Here is a 24,913-nt window from a genome sequence, read left to right as displayed (position 1 = left end):
GTGGTCTGGTGAGCTCCAGCTATGAGTGAGAGTTTAACTATTAATACACTTCATCAAGGACACTTCACACACACAACACACAACCACACACAGGGCTAAGACAGAACCAGGTGGTAGGGGTAACAGAGGGAGAGCCCCAGGGGGTGGGGAAGGGGGCGGAGCCTCCATCCTGGGCCTGCCTCTGGAGGAGGGGGCCATAGTAGGTGCTCCATACAACGGCATCAGGCCAAGGAATGAGACAGGGGAAGAGTGGGCAGTTTTGACCGTGAGTGAGCTGCCGCCCCATCGGTGATAGGTGACCGGTTAGGGCAGGTTCCACAGCGCCTTGCCTGGGGAATCGCCAGGCCAGACAGGGAGCCCCAGGAGAACAGCCCTGGATCGGGCTCACCTGCTCTCCGCCATCTGCCCAGGCCCAAAGTCAGCTGACTTCAGCCCATCTCTATTCCACCCTCCCGTACATAGCTAGGTGGGGTCCTAGCCAAGGTGGGGTCCTGAATTCCCAAAGCCTTAGGTTTTTAGCGAGGAGCAATCTCACCCCTGCACTCCTGGGGACCTCAGTTTCACACTTGCCAAATGGGTACGAGGCAAGTCAAGGCTGGAAAAAAGGCAGCCAGAGTGGAGGGTCTCAGCGGGAACCTTGCAACATAGGCCTCTCCGGATCCAGCCCTGGATGGAGAATCCTCCCCGCCCCTTCCCCCACCCAGCCCAGCCCGGCCCAGCCCAGCCCAGCCCGGCCCAGCCAAGTGGACATTCCAGGCCTCACGTGATAAAGACGAGGCCGCTGGCCTCGGGTAAGTCAACAGGCTCTGTCGCCCGGAGAGATAGGAGGCCCAGGCCAGGGTCACCTGCTGAGCAGGGTGTGTGTGGGGGAACAGCCCGGCCCAAACACACACATAAATAAGGCACTGAGAGACAGCTAGGCAGCCAAGGGTCTGTCCTCTGCAGAGGAACCTCGAGCCCCCCCCCCCCCCCACCGCCGGGAGCACAGGCAGAGGGGCCTCTCCGCCAGGGTGGGGGCTCCCAGCAAGCTCCCAGGCAGACAGGGCACTCAGAGGCCAGCCTCCTCCGTGCTCTTCCAACCTCTTCCCAGAGCAAAATTCAAACCCTCACCCCCTCTCCTCCCCAAGGAGAGATGACAATTTCCGTTCTGGGAGGGGGGTGACAGCTGCAGAGCGGGCCACCCCCCCTCCCAGCTCCAGCTCCACTCTCATCTAGGGAAACTGCTAAATCAACACTCCGCAGTCACGGGTAGGTAGCGCTGGCCTGAGCCTGCCCGCACGCTCTCAAAAAGGGGATTGCATGGGGCTGGGCGTCCCATTTCCTGGGTTTCAGGGGCGGTGGGAGCCCAGGGTACCGGCGTCTTTCGGGCGAGGGATCAGGTCAAGCTTAAAGCCAGTAGCCCCCCTCCCCCAAACGTCTTAATTTAAATGCTCCCAATGGCACGAACGGGCGCCCCCACCCCCGCGGGGCTGGGGCAGCTGAGGTGGCGCCGGGCGTTCAAATCGCGCTCCAAACAAGTCCGCAGCGACCGCGCTCGCAGCCCCCGCCAGGCGGCCCCAGCGGAAAACTTGAAAGGGACTCTGTTTGCCGGCGGCCCTGGGGCGGCTCCGGCGGGGGCGAGGGCCGAGCGATCACACACGCCCCCTCCCCAGCGCTTCCTGCGCGAACGCGGGGCGGGGGGGGCGGGGGCGGCGCTGGGCCCGCCGCAGACCCAGGGCTCCAGGCAGCGCCCTCGGCGCAGGCCAAGGAGGGGACCCGGAGGCTGGCCCGCCGGCGCCCCTCTCCGCAGACGCGACTCGGACCACCCAGGGTCCAGGGACCAAAACAGGGCGCGGCCACCAAAACCTGCAAACCCCGGGCGCAGGTCTTTCCCGACGAATCACTAAGAACCCCCGATTCCCGGGTGCCTCCTTGTCCCCCTTCCGATTCCCGGGAGGCGAAAAAAAAAAAAAAGATTAGGCTCCCTCATTGGGCGTTTCAGCTCTTCTGACAGGTCCCGGAGTTGGCCCCCATTTAAAACCCGGGGTCTCTCACTTTTCGTCGACCCTATAAATAAACAAAGCCAGGCGCACCCCGCGTTCCCCGCCGGAAAACGGCCCATTCCGGGCGAGGACAACTTCCCCCGGTCAGAAAATTAACACATTCCTCTCGCTGCCGTCCAGCCCCTCGCTCCGGGGAAGCGGAGAGGCGGGGGTTCGGGCCGAACTTCAGGGCGAGCGTGGGGCTCCGGAGACGCCCGCCCCCCCACCCCAGCTCCGCAGCTGGAGCGACACCCCCGCCCAGCCTCCCCGGCCGGGGCCCGCAGCCTGGCGCACGCGGGGCTCGGACACGGCCGAGCGCCGCCTCCGGGGCTGGGGAGGGCGGGAGCGGCTGCAGGGCACCGGGACGGCGGGGGTGCTACTTTGACGGAAAAAAAAAAAAGGTCAAACTTGATCAGCCCGCCAGGCACCCCGCGGGCAGCGGGGGCGAGCAGCCGGAGGGGAAATGCAGAAGTGGCCGCCGCCTCTTCCAAGTGGAGGGGGAGGCTCGGCGACGCGTGGTGTAGGGCGCGCAGAGCAGTTGCCGTGGCCCCCCCAAACCCTGGGCTGCGAATGGGGTCCCAGGCGGGCAGTGCGCACCCGAGATCGCCAACCAGCCGCCCCCGCAGGCGGAGCGCCCGCCCAACGCCGAGAGGTGAGACCCCCGGCGCCCGCCACCCCTGCGCCGGCCAGCTCGAGTCATTGGGGAGGGGGCGGGACCCCGCTGGGAGGGCCCCGGCCCCACTCCACTGCGCCCAGCGCGCCGTCCGCGACCCTAAAACCCCTCTTTTTGTCTGAACTCAGTGATCTGCGACCGACCACACTGCGGCTCGGGGAGGCTTGGGTATAGCAGCGGCCACCGAGCGATCACCGGCGCTAGGTCTCCCGGGCTCCGGGGGCTCCGCGGCTCCAGCTGCGGGCGCCCCACGCCCCTCCCAAACGCGGACCCCTCCTTCCCCGTCCCCGGCTCTCCGCACCTGAACTTCGGGGGAAGCCGCGCCGCCAAACTTTCCGCCGACTTGCAGCGAACTCCGGCCCCGACCGCGCACCGAGCCCCGGGGGAGGAGAGGGAGGGAGGCGGGGAAGGGGAGGGGGCCGGCCTTCGGGGGGGTCGGGGGAGGGCTGTGGCCCGACACCTACCGGCTCTCCGAGTCGTCCAAGCCGCCACCGCCGCCGTCGCCGCGAGGCCGAGGGGGAGGGGCGGGGCGGGGAGCTGCGCTCCGCTCTGGGCACCGCCGCCGCGGTGCGCTCCGCTCAGCCGCCCGCCGTGCCCGGGTCCGGAGCCGGACTCGCGCCGCCGCGGCTGGCCCGAGGCGGGGAGGGGGGGGAGCCTGCAGCACCTGCCCCTCCTCCCCCTCCCCGCGGCCCAAATTAAAAAACAACAAAAAGCAACTAATCACCCCCGAGCGGAGCGCGGCGCGGCGGGCGGAGGGCTCAGCGTGCGGCGCCCGGACTCAGCAGGCGGCGCGCATGGCTGGGCGCGGGCTGGGCAGGGGCTGGGACGCGGGGCCGGCTTCGGGGGCGAGGCTCGGCCGCTCTTCTCGCTCGGCTGGGGAGCCTGCTCTCGCCGCCGCCGCCGCCAGTGCCGCCGCCTCTACATCCCCGCTCAGGCTCCGCCGCCTCTGCCGCCGCCGCCGCCGCCGCCGCCGCGCGCCCGCCCGGGCAGGAGCTCTGAACGCTGCCCGGGGGCTGCCGGCAAAACCCGGACCGGACTCGCCGCTGCCTCCTCCTCCTCCCCCCCTTCCACCTCGGCTCCCCTCCCTCCTCCCGCCGCCTCCCTCCCAGCGCTGCTCTGGTCACTTGGATGCCGCCAGGCATTGAGGCCGGAGCCGCAGTCGCTGCGTCTCTAGCTCCCCGCTCCCTGACGTCGCCGACCCAGGCGCAGCGCCCCGTGAGCCCTACTTCACCTACCCCCACCCTGCAACTTCCTAAAAAAAAAAAAAAAGCACCGTCCCTTTGCCCCCTGCGTTCAGAGGAGTGAGAAGCGACAAGCCTCGGGAGGGAGAGCGCTCATCCGGCCTCGCACCTCAGGGCTGGGGAGCTCAAAGACCCCGGGCTTGGGCAACAAGGGAGCAGAGATTCCTGTCCCCATTTCACAGATGAGGAAACTGATCCTGTTTCCTACTCAGGCCCGGGGTCCTGAGGCTAAGGGGACTGCACTGTGGGGCCCTGAGACTGACCCAAGTCGAGAGCTTGCAACAGTCCCTGGGACAGAGCGGTGCCCAACAGACACTGGCTAGAGGTGTGGACCCAGCAGGCCCCTCCATCTGCCCAACCTGGGCTGCCCACTGCCTCAGAGGGCTTCCTCGCAAGCAGCCACAGAGCGAGCCCCCAGGCTCATGTCATCCCAAAGTGCAAGTCTTCTCCCATTCTCCGAAATCCCTGCACCCGGGGTTTGTGCAGAGGTGCTGCCCCTAGACCCCTGGGGAGGGGGAGGAGCCCAGGGTTCAGCCTTACCTTCTGAGACCAGCTGGAGTTCAGAGAGCAGGGAGTTAACTGCACCACAGGCTGCTCAGTGGGAGAAGCGAAACCGTCTCCCACCTCGCTGCTTCCTCCCATCGTCCGTGTGTGCGGCGGCCTGGCTGTCTCCCAGGCATGGCTGTCGGGCCTGGGGTTCCAGGGAAGTGGCCGTGCCCACCCTCCTGGGGGTCTTGACTCAGCCCGGAGGCAGGGGGTTATGGAGTGTCAAAGGGCAGAACCCATCTGAAAACTGTTGCCTCTCTCATTCCTGGCATCCCAGGCCACAGGAGTAGCCCCTCCCAGATAATTTGGGCACCCCCTCCAGCCAGTTCCTTCTTTGCACTGATGCTAGAAGTGTCCTCCCTGACCAGCTGGGTCAAGGAATGGCTCCTTGGGCAGGTGTTTCGCCTTTTTCTTTCTTTAGATTTATTTATTTGAAAGTCAGAGTTACAGGGGCCAGCCTTGTGGTGTAATGGGTTAAGCCACCACCTGCAATGCCGGCATCCCATATGGACACCAGTTCAAATCCTGGCTGCTCCACTTCCAATCTGGTTCCTTGCTAATGTTCCTGGGAAAGCAGTGGAAGATGGCTCAAGCGCTTGGACCCCTGCACCCACGTGGGAGACCCAGTTGAAGTTCTTGGATCCTGGCTTTGGCCTGGCATGGCCCTGACTGGTGTGGCCATTTGGGGAATGAACCAGCAGATAAAAGACCCCCCCCCATAACTCTTTTCACTTTTTTTATTTGAAAGGCAGCATGGCCGGCGCCGCAGCTCACTAGGCTAATCCTCCGCCTTGCGGCGCCGGCACACCAGGTTCTAGTCCTGGTCGGGGCACCAGATTCTATCCCGGTTGCCCCTCTTCCAGGCCAGCTCTCTGCTGTGGCCAGGGAGTGCAGTGGAGGGTGGCCCAAGTCCTTGGGCCCTGCACCCCATGGGAGACCAGGAGAAGCACCTGGCTCCTGTCATCGGATCAGCACAGTGTGCCGGCCGCAATGTGCCAGCCGCGGCGGCCACTGGAGGGTGAACCAACGGCAAAAGGAAGACCTTTCTCTCTGTCTCTGTCTCTCTCACTGTCCACTCTGCCTGTCAAAAAAAAAAAAAAAAAAAAAAAAAGGCAGGCAGCGTTACAAAGAGAGAGAGAGATCTTCTATCTGTTGGTTTATTCCCCAAATGGCTGCAACGGCTGGTGCTGGACTAGGCCGAAGCCAAGAGTCTGGACTTCATCTGGGTCTCCCAAGTGGATGGTAGGACCTAACCACTTGGACCATCTTTTTCTGCTTTCCCAGGAGCATCAGCAGGGAGCTGGACGGGAAGTGGGGCAGCCAGGACTCGAACTGGCGCTCATATGCATGCTGGCACTGTAGGTGGCAGTTTAACCCACTGCGCCACAGAATCGGCCCATTTCACCTCCTTCCAAGCCATTTCAGATGGACTTGCCGGGTGAGTGAAAGCAGATGTTTGCGGTGGAAACATGGTTTTGAGACAGTGAGCACCCCCAAATGGTCATCCCTCATAGCCTCAGCCCCACACGTCAGGGCACAGATGGGGGAGGCAGGATCCCAGGTGCAGTTGCCCCAGCCCACCTCCACCTGCCTCTCCTGCTAACACTGACTCACCCTACTGCCACCGCAGGAGGGCGAGGGGCTGCAGCCGGGAAGTGGTGGAGGGCTGAGCCAGAGTGGTAATGGCTTCCCCATGCAGAGGGTGGTGCTGATGTGCGCCCAGCCCAGTGCACGGGGCGGGGGGGGGGGGTGGTCTGCAGAGGGTGGTGCTGATGTGCGCCCAGCCCAGCGCACTGGGGGGGGGTCTGCAGAGGGTGGTGCTGATGTGCGCCCAGCCCAGCGCACTAGGGGGGGAGTCTGCAGAGGGTGGTGCTGATGTGCGCCCAGCCCAGCGCATGGGGGGGGGTCTGCAGAGGGTGGTGCTGATGTGCGCCCAGCCCAGCGCATGGGGGGGGGTCTGCAGAGGGTGGTGCTGATGTGCGCCCAGCCCAGCGCACTGCGGGGGGGGTCTGCAGAGGGTGGTGCTGATGTGCGCCCAGCCCAGCGCATGGGGGGGGGGTCTGCAGAGGGTGGTGCTGATGTGCGCCCAGCCCAGCGCACTGGGGGGGGGTCTGCAGAGGGTGGTGCTGATGTGCGCCCAGCCCAGCGCACGGGGGGGGGGGGTCTGCAGAGGGTGGTGCTGATGTGCGCCCAGCCCAGCGCACAGGGAGGGGTCTGCAGAGGGTGGTGCTGATGTGCGCCCAGCCCAGCGCACTGGGGGGGGTCTGACTGTCTTCCCCTTCTCCTTGCAGCTAAGAACTCCGCAGAGACCCAGGCCCTCACCTTTCCCACGCAGACGGGAACCAGAGAGAACAGGGGCAGAGCTGTCCACAAAGACGGGCAGTGTCACATGCAGCCACCCACAGAGGACTCTCCATCTCAGATGAAGTGTGACAGTGAGTGAGGGATGAGCAGGAAGGATGGGGCGGGGCGGGGGGGCACCACCCTCGGCGGTAACCATGGTCACCACCACGCCCTTCTCTCAACCGCCAAAAAGGATTTTTTTTTTTTAAAGATTTATTTATTGGAGAGGCAAAGTTACAGAGAGAGGGAGAGATACTGAAGGTCTTCCATCTGCTGGTTCACTCTCCAGATGGCCGCAATGGCTGAAGCTGAGCCGATCCGGAGCTAGGAGTTTCTTTCAGGTCTCCCACGCGGGTGCAGGGGCCCAAACACTTGGGCCATCCTCCACTGCTTTCCCAGGCCATAGCAGAGAGCTGGATAGGAAGTGTGGCAGCCAGGACTTGAACCAGAGCCCATGTAGGATGTCGGTGCTGCAGGTGGAAGCTTAACCAAAGCGCCCGCCCCCAGAAAGGAATATTTAAGTGTTGTTTTGTTGGAGAACCTCCTTCTGAGTTCTTTCGACCAATCAGTCAGCAAGTGAGTTCCTTAAGTCACCAACACCTGTTGGGGATGGAGGAGCGCAGCATCCCCTGCCCTGCCTTCCAGGGAGGGGCGAGGCAGTCCAGGCCGCAGATCGCACTCCCTGAATCCTGCGGAGTCTCCCTGCCAGCCAGCCATCCAGGCAGCTCTTACCCCAAGCAGGGCAGTACGCGCCACAGTCACAGTGTACTATCTCACTTCATCTTACTTATTTGAAAGGCAGAGTCCCAAGAGAAGGGGAGAGGGGTTGGCACTGTGGTGTATCAGGTAAAGCTGACACCTGCAGTGCCAGCATGCCATATGGGTGCGGGTTCTTATCCCGGCTACTCCACTTCTGATCCAGCTCTCTGCTATGGCCTGGGAAAGCAGTGGAAGGTGGCCCAAGTGCTTGGGCCCCTGCACCTGAGTGGGAGACCCAGAAGAAACCCCCGGCTCCTGGCTTTGGATAGCCGCAGCTCCGATTTGTGGCCATCTGGGGAGCCAGTGTATAGATCTCTCTCTCTCTCTCTCTCTCTCTCTCTCTCTCTCTCTGCCTCTCTGTAACTCTGACTTTCAAATAAATAAATCTTTTAAAAAAAAATAAGAAGAACAGGAGAAAGAGAAGAGAGATCTCCCACTTCTGGTTCACTCTCCAAATGGCCACAACAACCTGGATGAAGGCAGGATCAGGGAGCTTTACTCGGTCTCCCACGTGGGTGCAGGGGCCCAAGCACTTGGGCCATCCTCTGCTGCTTTCTCAGCCACAGCAGAGAGCTGGATCAGAAGCGGAGCAGCCGGGACACAAAGCGGGGCCCATATGGGATGCTGGTGGCTTAACCCGCTACGCCACAGTGCAGGCCCCTCATTTAATCTTTCCATCAGCCCCAGGAGCACTCTCCTCTCCATCTTTCGGATGAGGACAGTGAAGTGAGATCGGCACCCAGATTGTTCTCCAAGTACAAGGAGGTTTGCTGTCCAGGTGTGGAGTCTCACACACAGGTACGGCCTGAGGCTCACTGCCCTGCGCTCCGCCTTCCCGCAGCTGCGGCCTTGCGGACACCGCCCACTGCTGACCTTTCACGGGCCTCCATCTGGCTTGCCTGTGAACTCACTGAAGCCCTAGAACATGGGGACCTTCTGGGACTGCCACTCCCAGCCCGAGCTGGGGCCACACGTAGCCTTTGTGCAGATCAGAACAAGGTAACCCACTGGGGCATATCCAAGTATAGGCACACGCGCGGCAGGCCCGCCCACTGCCTCCTGAGCTCCCTTTGCTGGGTGCACACACTGTGGCCTGCTGGGGGCCCCTCATCTGTCCCCTCCTGTGGCCACAGTGACCACACTGCACAGAAATAGCTTTCATGTGCTCACCTGTCTCCCCTTCCCCCTCCCCCCCCCACTACACCACCCATAAAGATGATTCGAGGGTGAGGGAGGGCCCCACCCCCACCCCCACCCCGCATGCCTCAGGCCTGAAGCTTGGCTCTAAGGGGGCGCAGGAACGAGGACTGTAGCCAACAGCTCTGAGCACTTGCTGTGTGCCCGCGCCATGCCTCCTGGGCGCTGGCTGTGCGTGTGCTTACCTAATCCTCGGCTACAGCGCCTGCTGGAGATTACAAAACGGCAAAAGCAGGCGTTGTCCAAGGCAGTGCCCACCACTGTTTATCAGCTAATGTCTGTCGTTGATTAAACACCCAGTGCCTGGAATCGGCCGCATGGCTGGGAGTGCAGGCGTCGGGGTCTTCAGCAGTCCGCCTGGCCTGGGCCCGCCTGGCCCACCCCTCTTGGGGCCCAGTCCCTTCAGCTGTGTCACAAAGGACGCGAGCAAGGGGCAGGAGCAGCGTGGTCTTCAGTGGGGTTGCCCTGCACCGCGACCTCGGCCACAACCCGCTGGCAGGCAGAGGGGTAGCAGCGTGGGCGGAGGTGTGTGGGGTGTCGGGCCTCACACACTCAACACTGGACCTTGGGTCTCTGCCTCGCCCACTCGGGGCCACGGCGGGCGGGGGGGAGCAAAGGGAGAAGGCGCAGGAGAAGCCAGTTTGCTGCTCCCTGGCCGGCCTTGACCTGCGTAAACAGGGGGAGAGGAAGGGGCAGAAGGGGGCCTCCAGGCCCAGAACAAAAGGGCTGGGAGAGAGCAGAATCCAGGCCAACTCTCTCCCTCCACATGCCGCTCACCCGGGCCCAGCGACAAGGAATCCAGCGGGTACGGGGGCGGCGTGGGGGCGGCATAGCCCTTGGCTTCTCCAGGCACACATATGTGTGTCCCACTGGGGGGACGCGGCGGGAGGCCAAAGCTGTGGCTCCTTGGCCCCTGGGCTCAGGAAGAGGGAGGGGTGAGCACTGCTGGGGGAGGGGAGGGCACCTGGGCAGGGGCCCACGGGGCCTGCAGGCTGTGTGTGGGGTGTGGGCAGGCTGGAAGTGAGGGGTCAGCCTCTGCTCAGAAATCTGGCCCCAGCCCCTTCTAAAGCCTGCCCAGCCTCTCCCCAGACCAGGGGGCCGGTCCACCACCCCCTCCTCCGTGTGCCCTGCTGAGAGTGGGGTGCTCAGGCTCAGGCGGGGCGGGAACTGCTCTTTGAACTGGTGGGACTGGTTCTGTGTCTCGCCCCGCCGCCTGGGCAGTCACCGGTTGCCCCCGGGCCTGGGAGGAGGGAGGCCTCAGGAAGGGGCCTCTTGTAAATCGTTAACTCCCAGGGCCGCCACTGCGTCCCCTGGGCCCCACCTCCAGGCCAGAAGTCAAAGGTCAGGGGTCAGAGCCGGAGGTCCTAGCACCTGGGCAAATCCTTCCAGCACCGACCCGGCTTTCTGGGGGGATCGCAGAAACTTCCAGAGCTGCCTACCCTGCCCTGCAGCCTCCCGGGACGGCCAACCTTTGCCTCTCAGGGAGTCCAGGCCCAACCCCATCAGCCCTATTCTCCGGGGAGGAGAGAGCAGACAGCCCCCCCCCCCACTCCACCTGCAGGGCGGCACCAGGAAGCTGCCCCGAGTGGGCAGAGGCTTGGTTAGGGCCTCAGCATCCTTCCTGCCCTGCGCCCTGGTGCCTCTGTGGGGACACCACGTGGAGGAAGCCCTCTGCCCCCGTCCCGTGAACCAGGTCTTCGCAGGGCCGGGCCTGCACCGCTTCTGTGCTCTCAAGCACAACCTTCAGATCTCTAAGCTGGGGCGGGTGTGAGGGGAGAGTGGCGAGGGGGCACTGAGCGGCTCTCCCAGTGTCACGCTGCTGCCCCCCCCCCCCCCGTACTACCGCAGGCAGGCTGGGCTCCCTCCTGCCCCCAGCTAGCAGAGGGGGATGGATGGTGCGCCCACTTTCTCTCTCGGGAGGCATCTGGGGGTCCAGAGAGGAGAAAAAACAAGAGCAACTTTTAATCGCGACTGCAGATTCAGAAGAGATCCTCAGTGAAATGATTCCCGAGGAAATATAAGAAGTTACTTATGGCCCGGCTGAACTGGGCATGCTTCAATCAGGGGCTGTTGAGAAATCAGTAAGATACACAGGCGATTTTTTTAAAAATATAGATGTGAGCTCTGTCAGGAGGGCTGGCCTTTGCTTCCGCAAGAGGTAGGTGGTGTCACCTGCCACCCCCACTCGGGTCCAGGGCTGGGGAGAACTCCTACCCGCCAGGCCCCCCAGAGGTCCAGAGATGCCAGCCCTGTCTAGTCTAAGGGACTACGGTCAGAATTCTTGCATCGTGGGAAGCGGCTCTCCTCTCTTTCCAACAGCGTACTGGGAGAGGCAGGGCCACAACCACCAGTCCCTTTGCTGAGAAATGAGAGGGGATACTCTGGGCTGTCTCCCTACTCCTCGGGCAGCCTGGGCTCTCTGGACACAGGACAATCACCGGACTGCATTCGCTGACCCAAGCCTGCTGTTGGAGAGGGTGACCACAGGGGTGCCAGGCCATCTGTTTGGCCACTCCCTTCAGGGAACCCCGGGAAAGTTCTAGGACAGTCATGTCTCTGGAGAGCACTCTCCTCTCCCCGCTGCAGCCACGGCGGCGTTTCTGCCCCCGACTCCTCATGCTGAGAACCTCCATCAAGAGGCTGGAGCATCAGAGAAACCTGGAGGGAGAGGGCCTTGCCCCCTCCACGCTCTGTGCAGGGCTCGGTCCCCAGCTGGCGCTAAATACACACTCACTAGAGGAGTGAGCGTCAGGACGTGCAGGAGCGAGTCTGTCTCACGCTGGGGACGGCAAGGAAGAAGGGAGACGGGTCAGGGCCGGGTCAGCAGGCTGTGGTGCTGCTTCCTGGATCCCTTTCCTCAGGTCCACGTACCAGGGTAGCCCCCTCTTCCACTGCCAAACCATCGGGAAAGCAAGAAACCCGAGCCGGATGGTGGTGGCCACGCTGCCTTGTGGGTGACCCGAACCCGATCCTGGCCAGGCCGAGGCGCTATTTTAAACCCCAGCCCCAAGTTGCCGCCTTAGCCAGCCAGGCCCATCTCTGATTACAAAGCCACTGCCCGCCTCCTAGCTATCCCCTCCTCCCCACACCCCGGGACCCCTAGGCTGGTGCTGTCGGTGTGTCCTGGGCTTTCTGTCATCCGGCACCAGTTCCATCCCCAAGCCTTGCCCACTTGGGCACCCTTGTCCCTCCACCGGCACACGTCCTCACTGGACTGAGATTTACCCTGGGGTGCGGGTCTCTTCCCCGCCCTGGCCAGCCAGCCTGCAATGCTGCGCGCCATTTCGGCCAGGGCCCAAGCATGCAAGCCAGGACAGGGCTGCTGCTGGAAGAAGAAAGGAAGTAGGTTAGACAGAGGGAGGGACTTCCCAGCAGTGAGACCAGAGAGCTTGCCTGGGAAAGAGAAGAAAATGGCTCCAGAGGAAACCGTCCCGAATCCTCTGGCTCAAGGGTGGTGGGCTGGGGACACTGTGCCACTCAGCCAACCCCCAGGGCCTCCCTTCCTGGAGCAGGCAGTGGTTAGCTCAGTGCTCAGGTGGCCCTGTGTCTACAACCCTCCTACTCGTGGCTGTAGCCCCCACACTGGCTCTGAGGGCTGCCAGCCCCACCCTGACCCAGAGAGAGACAGCAGAGACATTCCTCGGTCACCAGGGGAAGGGAGAGGGCTGACCACCCATGCTGGCTGAGCGGAAGGCTGGCCACCTAGGCAGGCCTAGCACCCCCATGACTGCGCCTGTGCCCCCGCCCCCAGGACTCGTAGCCGCAGCAGTGAGGTGTTGGCTCGAAGCCTGGCACAGCTGAGCAGTGACGCCAACAGCCCTGCCATCTCAGGCAAGCTCTCTCCTGTCCTGGGGCTGAGACAGCTGGGATGGGGCTGTTTTGCAAGACCTACTGTCCCCTCCCCTCTTTATAGAGGGTCCCTGGTGCCCCCTGGAGGTCTTGGGGTCAGACTGGTGGTTCTGGACTAGAAATCCTCCCCAGGGACATTTGGCAACGTCTTGAAACAGTTGTTGGTTGTCACAACTGCTGCTACTGGGACCAACAGGGACAGAGAACAGAGATGCTGGCAAACAACCTACAAAATGCACAGGACAAAGAAAAATAGCCCATGGCCCAAAATGTCAGTGCTGAGGTGGAGAAACCATAGGTAAAGCCGGGGAGGAACTTCCCCAGCTGGCCCCCAGCGCCCATGTAGGCGCTAAAGCACATCACCTGGCACCCACAGGCAGAGACGGTCCCCCTGGCCTCAGCAATGTGGTGAGCTGCCTGCCCGCCCGCCCACACGCCTCTGGGCTTATCCTGTCCACCACAGGGGGCTTGGCAGAGCTCTTCACCTGTCCACGGAGGGTGTCTTACACATCCCACCTCTACGGGCCCTCCCCACGAGGATTCTGGGCCCTGGGAGAATGGTGGGGGCTGCCTAGCTCCCCCAGGCCCGTCCCTGAAGGGCTAGCCCAGCCCAGGGTTGGGGGGGGGCTGGCTGGGAGCGCTGCCTCCTCCTTGTCCTCATCTCCCCGCCCCCTCCCATTTCTATTTAGGAGGCAGCCATGGTGGCTCAGCTCCTGTCTCCGGTTTCCTAGGGAGCTCTGCGAAGCAGCCCAGCCTCCGTGGGTCCATCTGTCAGGGAGGCTGTTCCGCCCCATCGATTGCTGTTCCCAGGGGGCTGTGCTGCTCGAGGGACCCAATGTGGCCGCCAGATAGGAGGGAACCACACGGATAAGAGGCGGGGAGGGGGGCAGCTTGGCAGCAGGCAGTCAGGAGGAGCTGACACTGCAGGGGAAGGCACAGGGCTAGACAGGCATGAGAAATGTGGAGAGCCGGGGTAGTGAGGCAGGGAGGCCGGCTCGAACGACCTCTGAAGCCAGCTGGCACCCTCGGGATTCAGTGTGGCGTGCGGACACACCCAGTTCCCACTTGCAGAGACAACAGTAATAACAGCTGACGTTTATTGGGCTGCAGCGGCGGGCGGCTTGCTGGGCCGGGGGCTCTGCACACCTTAGCTTCCACCTGAGGATCGCACCCAGCCAAAGCAGGTGGAGGGAAGAGGCTCAGAGAGGCTGCAGCACTTGTCAGCAGCCACACAGAGGAGCTGGAGCTAGACTCGAGGCGGGTCAGCCTGGCCCAGCGTCTGTGCCCCAGCTCCAGACGGACAGAGCCAGGCCCGAGGGGGAGGAGGCGGTTCCCCCTGCCAGAGGCCCTGCCCGCCCTCCCCGCGGAGCCGCCTCCTCCCCTGGGCTGCGTGACATCTGCCCCGCTTCCCGGCCCCAGACAGCTGCCCAGAGCCACGTCAGCACTTCCACCGGGGAGTCTGGAAACTGGCTCCGGCCCCCCGGCGGGGGACGCTGGGGAATGCGGGTCCCGGAGGGGGTGGCTCCCAGCGAAGGGGACTCGCTCAGCTGAGGGTCCGTATGACCTTGGGTTGTGCTTCGAAGCAGCTCGGTTTCCAGGCAAGGGAGTGGGCTTTGGGGAGCTGCTCAGAGGGAAGGCAGTAGCAGACCAGCAGGACAAGGAACAAATATTCCCACGCAGCCACAGCTCCCCGGGCCACCTGGGGCAGCTGGCGCCCCCCACCAACCACCCGGAGCAAGGTGGTCATTTGCCTGGGCTCCTGGGCTGGGGGCAGAGGAGGAGGAGGTGTCTGTGCCGGGCTGGGCCCCCGCACACCGGCCGGCTGGGGCCAGAGATAACCGGCGCCTCCCGGAAAATCATTAGCATCTGTTTGGGCCGGCAAAGTTGGCCCGCTGGCGCCTCCGCCCGCCGGAAACGGCCCCGCGCCCCCACCCGGACGTACAGGCGCTGCGACAGAGCGCCCCTCCTGCTGGGTCCTGCTGGAACTCGTGTGGGGAAAACTTCTACCCCACCCGGGGGAGGGGGGCCGCGCCGGCCGCGCCGTCGGGGGCTCTCGCGCAGGGCGGGCGGTCCGGTCCGCGCTCCGGGCGATCCAGGCCGGCTCTTGGTGACGCCTGTGCTGGCGGCAGCCCAGGGAGTGTGTGGAAATGACACCGCCAGGGCGGCGGAGATCCCCCCTCCTGACATTGGCTGGAAAGTGGAGCAGCTCGTCAGGGACAATCAATGGCGATCGATCGCCGTGCGGGCGAGGGCGGACGGCGCGGGGGAGGGGCGGCGGGGCAGCCGGGGTGGGGGCACCCATGGCTGAGGTCAAAAAACACACAGCCCAGCAAAGGGGCACAGCGGCACGGCGGGGTCACTCGGACAGTCTGTATCGGGAAACACCAGTGGGTCAGTTACACCGCACCACCACGGTCTCTGACCCAAGTCACCACACAACAGGGTCACACATCTGGCCTGTATGGACACGCAACAGGGTTGCACTCAGCACGACACCTGGACTTAAAATCAGCCACACTATCACAACCCCGCGGCAACAGGACTCCACACCAGACACTCATGAGTCAGGCACTGGGCTAGCTGGTCTCAACCACACACCAGCAGGGAGTCACAGCACATCCTCACCGCCTCACTCTTCAACACTAAGTGGTGCTGCACACTGGCAACACGATGGATCAACAGCCCCAATACAGCACACAACAAGCTGCACTCCAGGAACTGAGGGAGCCCAAAGGAACACAACCGACTCCCCCTTGCAACATGGCACAGTAAACACACACCGTGCCAGGGCAGAGCAGCATCAACTCACGGTGTGCCGGCAGGACCTCGGGAGCTCCTGCAGGACAGGTGCCCAGGAACACGGCCAGCACGCGCCACCCAGGGCCGTGGGTCACTACTAATAGAAGTCCCATCAGTACTTCTGCAATGACTGCTTAGCATCACTCTCTCCAGGCCGGTCCATTCCTCCCCAAGAACCTGCTTCACCTCAGCAGCAAAATTAGTACTGTGACCACACACACCTGGGAAACAACACAATTCACTCCGCTGCTTGTGTGCTTTCTGGTCTCACTTCCTCCAGCACACAGCCACACCCACCCGGAACCCCCAACCCCCACAGGGGCAGCAGGCTGTGCTCAGGCTCAGGCTGTGGGCCCACGGAGAGGAAACCACCGTCTCTCACCAGGTGCAACTCAGCTAGTGCACACTGGCCCCCTTTCCTGCCACTCACAAAGACAACGGTCACCCACCCAGTTACGCAGGGCCCCAGAGCCTCCCAAGTGAGCTCCCCAGGGGCAGTCTCTAGTCACATTCTCTCCCCTCCCATTTCCTCCTAGAGAAACCAAGGCATCAGTCACAGAATTCCCAGAAAATTTCTCCCCATTCCAAATTCAAAGCAGGAAGCAGGGTTGGCTCCAGATCCCAGCAGTCTCCTCTCCCCACCCCCACTCCCAGCAGTGCACGTCCCCGGGAGCAGGGCCAGTGTGTCAGTCCTTCAGCACCCATACAGACCACTCCGGGGCTCCAGCGCCAGGCCAGCTGGGCTCTAGCCCTCACTTCCTGCAACTCAGGGCAGGGCCCACCCAGGGGATTCCAGGAATCCCTGGTGGCCAGGGAGCTCCCCCTAAACTTCAGTTGTGATCTTGGTTAATCCCCTAACCTCTCTGGCCATCCTAAATCCTGCCCAGTGACCCAAGGCACCTCCCCACACGCAGAGGCATTCCTTGACTAGGAAGGACAGGCATGGGGCCGGCTGACTTAGGACAGAGAGCGCAAGGATGCTCTCCCATGATCACCCAGTCATTCCCTCTCCCTCCTCGGGCAACACCTGGAAAAAGCTGAGGGAGGTCTGCCCGACTACTCTATCCCTCCAGAGGCAGCTGGATTCCCCATTCCTACTCCCCTGCAAACCCCCATTAGCCCAACAGCAGAAGGACAGATGCTAGGTAGGACATACAGGTTGCCTGGGCTTGCCTGCCCATCTGCCTTCCCGTTTGTGGGCACTCTCATCCTTGCCAAGTACAGGTGGGTGAGCTGGTGGGCTGTAAAGAGGCTGACAGTGCATCCCAGTAAGCTGTTTCTGCCCCGAGAAGGAGATTTAAAACCTGTACAGAAACCCAAGAAAGCCATCCCACTGTCTACACCTACTTCCCTGAACCCCGTAAGTACCCAGAGCCACACCCCTTTAATCTGATCCAGCCAGGGCTGGTGTTGTGGCACAGCGGGTTAAGCCGCTGCCTGTGACACAGGCACCCCATGAGTACTGGCTGGCTAAGTCCCATCTGCTCCACTTCCCATCCAGCTCCCTAATGAAAACAGCGGAAAATGGCCACAGTGTCTGGGCCTCGACACCCATGTTGGAAACCCCAAGGGGCTTCCAGGCTCCTGGCTTCAGCCTGGCCCAGCCTCAGCCATTGCAGCCATCTGGGGAGTGAACCAGTGGATGGAAGACCTCTAACTTTGCCTTTCAAAAAGTTGTTAGAAATTTTTTGCTAAGGCCATTTTCCATTAAACACTGTCTATGGGCCAGGCTGAAGGCCAAGTGCTCATCTTCTAGATGAGAAAATCAAAGCTAAGGACAGAAATTAGTTGCTGAAGATTATACAATTAAAAAGCCACGGGCCTGTGATGCAAATCCAGATCTGACTCCTGTTCTTCAAAGGCCACACAGCCTTGGGCTCACACCCATATGCATAAACACTAAGGAATGCTCATGCTCACAACGCTCTCTCTCAAGCTCCTGAACACATGCACAGCCCCCTCCTGCACGCACTCAGAGCCCGGCCGCCACTCTCCCACGCCTGGAGCCTGTCAGCCACATTCTCTATGGCTCTCTCCCTCCAACAGGGACAGCGGCAGGCAGGGAGTCTACATTCCCAGGTTTCCGCCCTGACCCTGACCACCCCTTCCCCACTCAGAGCACACATTCCTCCTGCTGCAGCCAGATAACCAGCCCCAAGGGGAGGCCTGGAGGAGAGCAAGGCATTGTGGGGGCCAGGCCACTGGCCCTCTCTGGGCTGCCTAAGCACCAGCTCTATTGCCTGGGCCTGCTCAGCAGTTTTTCCAGTGTGTAGCTTCCACCCTTCTAGCCAGGCTAGACCAAGGCTAGACCAAGGCTCCCCTTTTTCCTCCAGGGACTTTCTTATTTCTTAGGTCCAGAGCAGGACTTGGGGAATACCCAAGCCCTTCTTCTACCAGAATCTATCAGTAGGCAAAGCCTGGGTGCCCTCAGAGCCCCGAGGCACCTTTTGGCAGCTGGGGGTAGTGGTGGTAAATTTTCATAGCCCTGCCTGGGTTGTAGCCACTTGGTGGGCTCAGCGAATCTGGAGATATTTGCATACCCAGATGGCCAAGCCTAGAATTTCAAAGAATTCCCCATGAAGAGGCAGCTGGCTTCCGGGTGGTGGCCCTGGAGGCTCACAGCTGTTGTTGGCCTGGAAGACTGGAGAGCCTGGGGCCCAAAACACACCAGAGTCAGACAAGAGAGGAATACTTCCAGGTTGCACCACGGCCCCCAGCCCTGCTCTTCCTGTCCCCAGGCCTCCATCCTCAGGGCTAAGGGGCCATGTCCTGGTTGCCTTGAGTAGGTGGGCAAGCAAGTGAGGCTGGGCTAGTCAGGCAGCACAGGGCCTGCTGCCTCTGGGAAAAGGCAACTGCACAACAGAGAGATGAAGGTAGATGGGACCTCTGTGCTCATAGGAAGAATGAACAGGGGGCCAGCCGTTGTGGTATAGTGGCCTGCGATGCCAGCATCCCACATAGGTACCCGCTGATGCCCAATTGCTCCACTTCTGATCCAGCTCCGTGCTGGTGCGCCTGGGAAAGCAGCAGAAGTCCTTGGGCTCTTGCACCCACATGGGAGAGCCAGATAAAGCTCCTGGCTCCGGTCAGGCCCCGTCCTGGCCGTTATGGCCATTTGGGGAGTGAACCAGTGGATGAAGGATCTCTCTCTGTAACCCTTTCAAATAAAGTAAATGTTCAAAAAAAAAAAAAAAAAAAAAACGAGGAGGTCTCTGCCCTCATGTAGCCTGCAGGCAGGTCGATAAGAGTCCTGGCCTGGACCCTGCTCAGTCTGTTGGTTACAAGAGCAATAGGAAGCAGGAGACAGCTTGACACTCCTTAGTAGGCCTTGGGCTGGAATACGAGTCACTAAGCTTCTCCCTCACTTGGAGTAGGGCTAAGAGCCTGAAAACTAGGCACAGGCTCATCTGGTTCTGGACACAAGGAACAAAGCCAATCCTACAAGAACCCTCCTCACCCCAACAAAAGCCCCTCAGGTTTGTCCATGCAGATTCACTGACCACATACCTCATGGTTGTTATAGCTGTGGGTCACCACTGCCCTCTGCTGGTCACTCATGCATCAGCATCTACTCAGGCACCAAAGACCAGACCACACTTCCCACCCCGGCAAAACACTCTATAGAGTCCTTTCTTCGCTCTGTAGACAATGAGACATAAACCCATCCAATTGTCACCTGATTCAGGGAGCTGTTAGCACAGGGATACACTGTGTCTAGGGAAAAATCATAGAGGACCCCACCCCCACCCCGTGCCCCATGAATCTGAAACTTCTATGCACCTTTCACATTGAACCTACTCTCAGGAAAGAGCACTTACCCCCTAACCTGCCCTTTGCTATGCTCTTACCTTGCTTCTTGCAGAGGGCTGATGAACTGGGATGACCATCCTGATACCTCATTCCTGCTGTCACATTGCAGCAGGTGACTGGAAGCCTTCAGTGCCACCTAAATTAAGGGCAGCTTCTCTCAACAACCTTGCAGGCAGCCACATCTCTAAGGAGGACAGTGATGCTGACTGGCAGGCGAATCATTCCCCAGATGGACCAAATCAGTATTGTCTATTTAACCAGCTAGGGAAAGCTGCAGATACTCTGACAGATAGCCTAGCTTTTGCCAACTACCCACAAACACACACTTCTCACCTCTAAGACAGTGCTGGCTCTGGAAGCCGAATGTCAGATTGCATTTTTAGGTGTTTCTACAAGGTTCTGATAATTATGGAGCATCCAAAGCTACTTTATTTTCTATGGCAAACTTCAAACCCAACAATGGGTTTGCCTGACTAGCCCAGCCTCACTTGCTTGCCCACCTACTCAAGGCAACCAGGACATGGCCCCTTAGCCCTGAGGATGGAGGCCTGGGGACAGGAAGAGCAGGGCTGGGGGCCGTGGTGCAACCTGGAAGTATTCCTCTCTTGTCTGACTCTGGTGTGTTTTCGGCCCCAGGCTCTCTAGTCTTCCAGGTCAACATTTCCATTTGGAAAGTAGCTAGTCTTGGGGTCAATAAAACTAAACCCTCTCACACTCACTCCTGCTCTCTAGAGGCCCTACAATTTAGAGCATTTTAAGTTAAGATTTTTAAGTACTTAAAAGTTCAAAGAGAAGAACCCTGAGAACACGTCATTCAGGACAGGGAGAGTACATCAGGGAAAATGGCAACTGCCAGCCTCGCCGTTGTCCCCAGCAGTCTGAAATGGAACACAATGCTCGATGAACAGTCCCCTCCATGCCAGTCACAAGGAGCCTAGCCTGGGGACTTCAATGGCTGCTCCCTGGCTTTTACAAAAGTGACCACCCACTCAGAGTACAATGCAGTGCAATCAGGTGCCCCAGCCCAGGAGGAAGCTTTCTACCATGTCACAATTCAAATATGAAGTTAAAAACAAGCAAACCACTTAACTGAAGAAAACTATTAAATTAGTTTGGCAATAAAATATTCATGTACTATTACATCTGGTACAAGGCATACTGCAGTACTTCTGACCAGAAAAGCTTTCAGAATGAATCAAAGATGAACAGCAATCACCTTTAACAAAAATGTCTGAATTCTTTTTTAAGATTTATTTATTCATTTGAAATGCAGTTACAGAGAGACATAAAGAGTGAGAGATACAGTTGGCCTTCCATCCACTGGCTCACTCCCCAGATGGCTGCAATGGCCAGAGCTAGGCTGATCCGAAGCCAGGAGCCTGGAGCTTCCTCCAGGTCTCCCATGTGGGTGCAGGGGCCCAAGGACTTGGGCCATCCTCCACTGCTTTCCCAGGCCATAGCAGAGAGCTGGATCTAAGTGGAGCAGCCGGGACTTGACCTGGCATCCATATGGGATGCCGGTGCTGCAGCCTGGGGCTTCTTCACCCGTTATGCCACAGCTCGGGCCCCAAATGTCTGATTCTTAAGGGTTGGTGTTTGGCACAGGGGTGACGGGTGTCACAGGGACACCTGTGCCCTGTACCCGAGTGCCCAGGTTTAAGGCCTGGCTCTGCTCTCCATTCCACTTTCTTGCCAATGTGCACCCTGGGATGCAGCAGTGAGTTCGCTCGTGGTGGATCTGGATGGAGTTCTGGCTCCTGGCATTCAGGGAGTGAACCAGCAGATGGAAGATGTCGGTCTCTGCCTTTCAAACTAATTAAATTTAAAAACTTACATTCTACCTCAATTATACCAGAATTCACTGAGCCACAGCAAAGCCAGCTGATAACTGCATTACACACTCAGCCTCAAAGGCGTTAGTTCGTCTCAACCTTTGAATTTTCCTACTTACACTAAGGTGAAATATAGCAACAGTGAGAGAACTGTCTGGAATACTCAGGGTCATAATAGGACTGAGTACTAACCACTTACACCAGCCTTGGCTACAGGTACAGCAACAGGAAAAAACTTTTAAGGAAGACTTCTGTAGGGTACAGAGAACTGAAAGCCACTTTTCATCTAAATGCATGCACAACATAAAGAGAAAATTAAACAAGGACCAGGCTCTGGAGTGACTCAAAGGAAGTCTATTTTCTCTTCTTGGATGTATACTTCAATATTTTGCTACCTTCAGGAATTTTCATATTAAAAATTTTCTGGGGTTGGAGCTGTGGCTTAGTGGGTAACACCACCACCTGCAGTGCCAGCATCCCATATGGGTGACAGTTCGAGTCCTGGCTGCTCCACTTCCAATTCAGCTCTCTGCTGTGGCCTGGAAAAGCAGTGGAAGATGGCCCAACTCCTTGGGCCCCTGTACCCACATGGGAGACCTGGAAGCTCCTGGCTCCTGGCTCTGGATCAGCGCAGCTCTGGCCATTGCAGCCAAATGGGGAGTCAATCAGCGGATGGAAGACGTCTTTCTCTCTCTGGCTCTCCTTCTCTAACTTTGACTTTCAAAAAAATAAATAAATCTTTTAAAACAAAAAACAAATACACCAAAATAATCCATCATTTGAAATAGTGTTTTGCAAAGGGGAAAAAAGGAATCAAAAGGAGATTAGTCCTTAAGCTAGTGACACTTTGTTGCAGCCATAATAAAGATGTTATTCCTAATTGGAAAGAACGGAATAGAAGATGGTTCCACTGCAACCCTACCACTAGGTGTTAAGGGGTGTCATGGAGACAAAGCCAAAGCTTCAAATGAATTGCAGACAAGGCCCAACTTATAGGCTGTAATTTAGAAATAACCCATTTCTTCTGACAATCTACCTAGGGCTCAAAATAACTCATAGAGGCAAAGAGGAATGGGATATTGCAGCAGGGGGACGTGGGAAAGGCCTCTATGCCAGGTCGGTAGAAAGGGCCCCTCTTTCTGACCATCATCTTTTCTCTTTACAGACCCTCCTGTCCCTCCCCAATCCTACAGCCCTCTGTTCAAGTCTTTGTACTAGCCAAAGTGCAGAAACTGATAGGACGATGCTACCTGTGACCACTGGCCAATGACAGCATGCCACTACCTGAAGACTTCAGTCTGTACCAAAAGAGACTATTCCAACTATATAATTTGATGAAGTACTTCAAGCTAGGATTAAGCAGCACACAAAAGGGAAGTCACACATGTGACATTCTCTCATAATCATCACCTTGCCAAGGTAACCAAGGTTGCTACAGACTAACTTGTACATATGGCAAAGCCAGAGAACTACCATAAACAGTAACGTGACCTCAGGGGAGACCCACCCTGAGTGATGCTCCTTTTACGAGTGGGAAAGGTGGCCTCCTTCACAAAACCTTCACTCTGGCAAACACACAAGTACACAGCTGGACCAAACGTGCTTCAGACCCAAATGAGCAAGACCAAACTGCAAGCAAGGGCATATATAGTTTGTGACCAATCACACTCTTTCATCTAACACCAGTAAACCAGGAAAAAGGCTTTTATTAGCACAAAAATAAGAAAGCTCCTGAAAGGAGCTGGTGCTGCAGCACAGTGGTTAAATCCACCAACTGTGACACAGGCATCCCACGCAAGTGCCGGAATGAGTCTGGGCTGTTCCACTTCCAATCCAGCTCCCTACTATTGTGCCTGGGAAGGCAGCGGAGGATGATCCAAGTGTTTGGGCTCCTGCCCCCACATAAGACCCAGAAGAAGCTCCTGGCTTCGGACCAGCCCAGCTCCAGCCAGTCTAACCTAGAAGATGGTAATAAGCTGGCTGCTAAGATGAGAGTTAAATAAAGAACGTGCTTTCATGATCTATGCAACTGACTCAGTCAGTAGTATGGTAAACAGCAAGCCAACGACTGATAAATTCCACCCCCCCACCCGTCTGTGACACTGAGAATACAGGGTGATTTTCAGTTCTCAATTCTATCTACTTTCTCTATGACACTTTAACGGTTAAAAATTTTAACAGCTAAACATTTTCTACAATATAAAGGATGCTAATAAGCATTCTTAAAATGCTTGTAAGCAGGCAGCAGTTAAAATGCATAACATTAGGAGACATTCGGTTGTATCACAGGTGAGTTCTCAGATGGAGTAGCTGTGACACTGAGAGATGAGACGAAGTGAACAAGTTTAAAACGAAAAGCAGTGGACATTTATTCCTCAATTTTTGCGCAAGAGTGTTAAGATGCATTTGAAAGAAACTGATGGCTGAAGAGCATCAGCCATGGCCTTCAGGCTGGCTTGGTTTACAATGAGATCAGGAAGAAAAAGGAAAAAAAAGGTAACTGTCCTAGTTCACACGAATGATGTTGCTGGCAAACACAGTTGTTTACAAGTTTCAAACTACATTTTACTAGAGCCAAGGGGAGACTTCAAAAAGCCACATACAGTACAATTTAAACTTAGTGAACATCTGTAAATGTCAGTGCAAAGTAATTACATAGACTCTCCAATACAAAGCTGTGCTCAAGGCTCCCAGGGCTGGTCAATGCTGCTCTTTTACAATTACAATCAGAGGCCTAACTTAACAAATTTGCAATGCCTTTGTGTTTTATTTCCTATATACCAAGGGAATGTCACAAGGTTTTGGTGAAATGCAGCTTAGTTTCACTAATAAAGCAAATTTCTTATTTATTTAACAGTCATGTTCCTGGAATGCTGCACATGTAAGTTTCATGAAAATGCTTTTAAGCTTATGCCTCTATCTCATTCAATAAAATTACTCTCAAGATATCCTTTTTACTATGTAAACTGGAATTGTTTCATGATTTTTGAAATGCAACCAGTATAAATGAAAAACATTTCAGGGGTGGGGGAAAATCCACCACTAATCTTAACTAGACAAAGTTCTTTAAAATCAAAAAGCCTATTCACACAAAATTATACGTAATGACTGTAGTCATCAGTTTATTACACAGATTAATCATTCTTGAACGTACAAGCTCCAGAGGAGCAATTGGGTCTTTAAATATTCACAAGTATTTTCATCAAATGAATTTTTACCCTTACATCCAAATAGACCTAAGCGGTTAAAAACATAAGAAAAATAAGAGCTATTAGCTATGTATTAACTGAGAAACCACATACAAACCAAGGAATATGGAGACAAAGAGTGGCTGAAAGGTTGAAAGGATGGGGGGATGTAAAAGAGTTGGGAACAAAGCCCATCATACTTTACATACTAATAGCTCCAATCCATTCAAATGTTGACCAGTTAAACTTAGACCTTCAAGTACAGGATGTGGGTAGAGTTTAATCTGGTTGGTCATCACCTTCACCTACACCGATGTAGGTCCTTCGGAATAAAATGTATACAGAAACAGCTTCATGTTCTTCACCTTGCTTTTCTTAACTGTTTTGAGTTAAAATGGATTCCACTTAAAGCAATCTCCTACAGATCAGTGGAACTTTTCTTCCCCTTCCAAGCACACACCATACCCACCACCCCTCACACCTTGCCGTTATCCAAATTTAAGTCAATAAGGAAAGCTTTTAGTCTCACACTAGGTTATGCCTGGAGAACTGGCTTGTCACACACACACTTCTCTGCTAGGAGGCAATGTTGGTACAGAAGTACAGTATTTTTCTAGTTTGTTCTTCCAAGTATGTACAACACGCAGCACTGCTG

General features: G+C 57.8%; 1 protein-coding gene and 1 long non-coding RNA gene across 11 annotated transcripts in view; one reads left to right on the top strand and one right to left on the bottom strand.

Moving 5' to 3' along the window:
- CXXC5 (CXXC finger protein 5) overlaps window positions 1–3,666 on the bottom strand; it is a 28,998-nt gene extending 25,332 nt beyond the window's left edge. Inside the window, exon 1 of one of the 2 annotated variants that reach the window (XM_051843436.3) lies at window positions 3,159–3,666. The gene's annotated coding sequence lies outside the window, so the exon portion shown is untranslated. Of the gene's footprint in view, window positions 1–2,995; window positions 3,126–3,158 lie in introns of those variants that run through there. The other variant, XM_051843437.3, reaches the window with a different exon arrangement.
- On the top strand, window positions 851–24,036 carry LOC103347889 (uncharacterized). 9 transcript variants are annotated; one of them, XR_016236197.1, is made up of 5 exons: window positions 923–1,248; window positions 5,766–5,919; window positions 6,773–6,916; window positions 8,265–8,381; window positions 22,236–24,036. It is a non-coding gene; the product is annotated as an uncharacterized LOC103347889 (long non-coding RNA). The 9 variants fall into 9 exon arrangements; XR_016236199.1 differs by lacking the exon at window positions 5,766–5,919 and having other exon boundaries at window positions 916–1,248; XR_007918470.3 differs by lacking the exon at window positions 22,236–24,036 and having other exon boundaries at window positions 8,265–9,089.
- Window positions 24,037–24,913: the final 877 nt, after the last annotated feature.

The sequence above is a fragment of the Oryctolagus cuniculus genome, chromosome 6 (genome assembly GCF_051225735.1).
Source record: "Oryctolagus cuniculus isolate XC-2025 breed Fujian yellow rabbit chromosome 6, ASM5122573v1, whole genome shotgun sequence".
In the NCBI taxonomy this organism is placed as follows: Eukaryota; Metazoa; Chordata; class Mammalia; order Lagomorpha; family Leporidae; genus Oryctolagus; species Oryctolagus cuniculus.
This window is presented reverse-complemented; position numbering and strand designations above follow the sequence as displayed.